Source organism: Pollicipes pollicipes, unplaced genomic scaffold, assembly GCF_011947565.3.
Source record: "Pollicipes pollicipes isolate AB1234 unplaced genomic scaffold, Ppol_2.1 Scaffold_2555;HRSCAF=2994_pilon_pilon_pilon, whole genome shotgun sequence".
Taxonomy (NCBI): Eukaryota; Metazoa; Arthropoda; class Thecostraca; order Pollicipedomorpha; family Pollicipedidae; genus Pollicipes; species Pollicipes pollicipes.
The window spans coordinates 106,040-111,200 of NW_023596136.1; the positions used below are offsets into that span (position 1 = coordinate 106,040).

At 58.9% G+C, this 5,161-nt stretch overlaps 1 pseudogene; it reads right to left on the minus strand.

The window, feature by feature from the left end:
* Nucleotides 1-121: 121 nt before the first annotated feature.
* Nucleotides 122-708, minus strand: LOC119107145 (uncharacterized; annotated as a pseudogene).
* Nucleotides 709-5,161: the final 4,453 nt, after the last annotated feature.

A 5,161-nucleotide genomic window follows, 5' to 3' on the forward strand; every position in this document is an offset into this window, starting at 1 on the left:
GGGCGGTAATATGCTGACTTGTGCCCAGTGTCCACTAGCAGCGCGCGACCGAGCCGGCTGTCTTCAGCGAAAAACAATTGCGCCAACGGCAGTTGGCCTGAAGTTGCGGGAGCGAGCGGCTTCAGGCCTGCTCGTTTTCCGCATCGGACTTCCATGAGCAAGGCTGAACACAACGGTGGGCTTCTGCCCCGAAGCGCTGGTGGTAGTAGCAGATACGGTCCACTACTGGTGAAGAACGGCGCCGTCTCGATGTGGACCGCTGTCGGCAATTCCAATCAGTCGTAGGTCTGACCTGTTGCGACCGGTTCACAGCCTTTTCCAATCGCCGATTCGACATCTCCAACCTGCTAACCACGGCTGTCAGGCTGGCGATGGCTTCATGCAGGTCTGTATGACCGGCTGGCGGCTGTGCGTCGGTTTGCAACTCCGACAGGGAGGAGACGTGGCAGCGGCGAGGCGCGAGGCGTCGAGAAAACGATCGGCCGCCTGAGCCATATCATCTAAGGATGTTGATTCTGGCAGCAAAGCGAGAGCTGCTCTGGCCGTTTGGGGAAGACGTTGTAGAAACAGCGTTCTCAAAAGGCCACTGTCAGTCGTGGCATCACCGGCCGCCAACTGTTCACGCATGTTGCGTAAAAGCTGGGATGGAGCCTGGTCCCCGAGCTGTTAATGGCGTAAGAGGGCCTCCAGACGGTTGGCACGGGACATGGCCAATCGCTTATGCAACGCTTCGCAGAGGGCCGTGTAGTCTCCAGCTTGTCCGATGATGACATCGCGAACCTGAGTGGCCACGGACATCGGAAGATTCGCGACAAGCAGTTTAATTTGGAGGCGGGATCCTCGATTCCGGAAACGTCGAAGGCGCAGTTCACTTGCATCAGCCACAGCTCTGTCTCTTCACCCGAGAAGGCAGGAAGCCGAAAAACGCAAACGGTGCGGCGCCCCTAGGCGTTCCGTGGTCCATTGCCGCACCGTCTGGTTTGTCTCCTTCCATTTTCAGTTGACGCGTCGGTAGATCACGTCGGGGTCACTAATGATGCGCACGTCATTGTCTTCGGCGACGAAAGAGAAAGTGTGGCAATAGCTGCCCTTTGTTTTCCTCAGTTAACAACCCGAGCCCCCGTGCGGTGCGACCCAAGCGTAACCACCCGCACCTCAGGACTCGGGCTGTCAACCGGCTGGTTGCGGCCGAGTGGCTGGGACTAGCACCTCAGCGTTGGTCGTGCTGGTCCAGTTTGAAATTTCGGTGCCGGCATCGAGGTGATGCCGGCCCGGACTGACAGACAGGGAAGCGCGTTCGTAGAAGGACGGATTACGAAGAGCAATGAACACTGCGCTGTCGGGTTGCACGAGTAGTATGTTAGCGATAGTTTGTTTATTTGTTTGAAGCGTTTCGGCCTGTTCAGACCATTTCACTCCTGGATGATGTTATTGCAAATTGATGTTATCATGTATGTGAAGAAAAGGGTACGGTTATTGACGTTTACAAAGCTTGAAGCAAGCCGGTAAGTCTGAGAAAGTGAAAGGCAATGTTCAGCAGTTCAGGATGGTCATCGCCAGAGACGTTTTTTAAAGAAAACTCGATATCTTGCTTGCGACAAAAGGCCTGCATATCTTTGCGGTGCTGTTGATATTTTGTGTACTCAACAACAATATGTTTAACCGAAAGTGGATGATCGTACGGCTGACAGTGAGGACGAGATTGACTTAAGTATATGTAACTAGGCGTGAGTGTAGTGTGTCCGATTCGCAGACGGGCCAGCACCTTCTCCTCCAGACGGTCTTTACGACGCGTTGATGGCCAAGGGGATAATGCCTGGTTTGATATCATGAATTTGTGTTCTGGTAGTATCGGTGCATTGTTGCCAAAAATATTTTGTCATTGTGCAAATGGATTGTTTTGTAGACGCATGACCAATAGGGATCTCCATGTGTGGGTCTGTCAAAGCTTCCTTGGCTAGTTTGTCAGCCCGTTCATTGCCCATGATGCCTGTATGTCCTGGAATCCATAGAAATTTGATATTAGATCAATAAGAGACTGTACATCTGTCTTTGAATCCGAACAAATCACTATTGTCTTCGTTGTATGGGTGTGTTGTTGAATGTGTTGCAATGCAAGAAAAAGAGCAAATAATTCAGCCGAATATACTGAGGTGCCATCCGGTAACCGACAATTTTTATGGTAATGCTCAGTGCAAGTAACTGCACATCCGGTGTGGTTATTGGCCTTGGAACCATTAGTGTAAGCAAAGCTGCTATTTTGATTGTTGAAATTAGACGATTAAATGTTTGTTGAACATAACTTGTTGTGAAAAAGCGTTTGGAATCATCGAAAGGAAACAAAACTTTCCGAGGGTTTAACTGCCATGGTGGTACTATTAAAGCAGGTGGCATGGAAGAAGGCGGTAAAGTAAACTGAAGAGTGGTACAGTAGATAGTAGTTCGAGATGCTATTGTAAGTCCTGAGCGACGTTCTGCCGGTACGTGCCGGGCGCGATGAAGGCGTCAACGATCAGTGCCAGGTACACAAAGCACCGGCATTTGCTGATATAGCAATGACATTGCCATTTCAACTATGCGATGTCAACAAAAAGACCAACATTCTACTTCGCCGGGTGCTGGCGTGGGGGAGGCGTGACCGGACGCGTCGCTGCTGCGGGTAGGTGTCCTGCCGCCAAGGGTCGCTCGTCAGACAGGTCCCGGCCCTGCAGCGGCGTGCGGACCTCGTCCAGACGCTTCCGGTCGTTGAACCTGCGAAAGACGACGAACAGCGCGTCACTCACACGAGTGGCGTCCGGATGTGTGCGGCCTTTGTGCATTCGACAAACGTCAGAGCATCAACCAATCAATCACTCTCAGGTGGCAAGATAGCGGATATTAGGCACAGCCACTGGCGTCGTCAGGAGGACGTGAGCTGAAATCACTTGAAAAACGCGCTCTCTCGCGCCAGGTACTCGCCACTTGACGTGCGTGCTCTCGTTGAGACGGTACAGCTGGATGCTGGTACCCTCCAGGAGCGCTCGGCTGTTGTGCAGCCTCCCCCGCGCCCGGTCGTACGCCGCCAGTATAAGACACCAGCGCGATACCTGGCGAGGCTGGTTGGCGGTGGGCCGCCGCGGTCCCGGGTACTCGTGGAGCAGGCAAATCACCTCCACCGGGCGTGACCGCAACGGCGGCAGAGCGGGAGCGCCAGCAGAGATAAGCGACCTGTGAACAGCACAGCGTGCGTCAGAGACATTACCGATGCCGACAGTCAAGCAATGAACCGAGCGCACGCACACCACGTTACGCCACGGCAGCGCCGGTGCGCGTTATCAGACGGAATGGTGGGCACCTGCGCATGGCCTCCACGCCGGCATGGCCCCCAGTCTGGTAACGCCGGGCGAACCGGCCTCCCGGCACGCCCCGAGGCACAGCCGGGAACTGGAGCGGGCGCCTGTCAACGCCGTGCTGGGCCAGCCAGAGTTGACGGATGCGTGCCGCCAGGCTGGCCGTCACTGACAGGCCCTTCAGCTCCAGTAGAGCCTCGGCCAGCCGGTCCACCCTGTCCCAACCGAGGACGTCGCGGTGGTCCGCCGCCGGATCACATCCGCCTGAGGAGCGGGCATAGTTGTCAAGGTCAGGCACGCGGCGCCGACAAGCATCGGCAAACGAGCTGGAGCGCGCGAAGATGTGGCGACAGGAACGCGTGCAGACGGGCGCCGGAGGTCACTGAGACGAAGCACTGGCATGCCATACCTGCACGGCACCTTCGCCGTCGGAGTCGCCCGAGCTGTCAGAGGTGGCGTCGTCCAGGTCGGCGGGCCGGGCGACGGTGGCCACCTCCACGCCGGCCAGCGACGTGTCGGGCAGGGCGGGCTCCTCAAAGCCCTCGTCGACGTCCTCACAGGGGTCGTTGAGGGCCCGCCCCGCTTCGTCTGACCCGCCGTCGGCCGACAACACGGGCCCGGACTGCGCGTGCAGGTGCTCGGCCCCGATGCGCTCACCTGCGAAATGGGACATGGTTATCGCACGCGTGGCAAGCACGGACGGGACGGAGCCGTGGATGATACGACATCCTGGCAGTGGCATAAAGCCCACCTGGCCGTGCTTGCTCCTTTCTCACCTGCGTACTCGCCAGGTGGCCGGTGCCGGGGGAACACCTGCCGCAGTCCGAGGCCCGTACACAGCTCGGTGACACGGTGCTGCAGGCGGACGTCGAACGTCCGCAGCTGTTGCGCACCGCTGTCTCCCTCGAGAGCATCCGCCGCCATCGCCGCGTTCCAGCGCACCAGGCCGTCCACCAGGTACGCCTGGAAGTGGACGGCGTTGGCCGACGTGCCTGCAACAAAACCAAGTACCCACGTGTGGAACGCCGCCAAGAAGCAGACCGTCACACAACGTCGCGAACAGGCGCACGACCACAGCATACGGCTGACGACACTGACGCGCTGCAGAGGACCAGCCATCTCACCTGGGATGAAGCGGCCCAGGTGAAGGTGGAAGCTCTCGAGGGAGGTCGTGCCACGAGCGCACCGGTACACCGGCAGGCGGACGCCGCCCTTCTGCAGGAACCCGGTCTGGGTGTAGAGAGTTACACCCTCCGGATCCTATGGGCGCCAAATGACCACCGCAGTCGGCGCGCCCCTAAACTCCAATAAACAACAACCCTCCGGATCCTGAAGGAAGGCGACGTGGCGCCTCTGCCCTTGCCAGATGGCCTGGATCTCCGGCTTGAGCAGGGGCACCCCGAGCGTGTCGGTGGCGGTGGCCAGCTCCAGGAGGAGCTGCTCGATGAGCTGCGCCGACCGCAGAGCGCCCTGGGTGCGGCGCCGGCAGTGGCGAGCGAGCTCCTCCCTGCTGACCGCCTGCGGCACGGCCGCCTCCGGTGGCTCCTCCACGCCGTCAACCACCAGCTCGGCCCGCTTGGCGGCGTGCAGGCGGGCGACGTCGCCGGCGTCCCACTCGAAGAGGTACGCCGACAGCCGGGACATGAACGTGCCGTACAGCGGATGGGACTCACTAGTGACGCCGAGGGCGAAGCGCCGCATGAAGTGCCAGACGTCCAGACGGACGATCAGGCCACTCCACGCGGCAAACAAGCTCTGGAGGCGAGACCTGTTGCCCCGGCGCTGCAGCAGTCCCGGCCCGTGTACAGCACGGTCGGGTCCGGCTCGCCGGC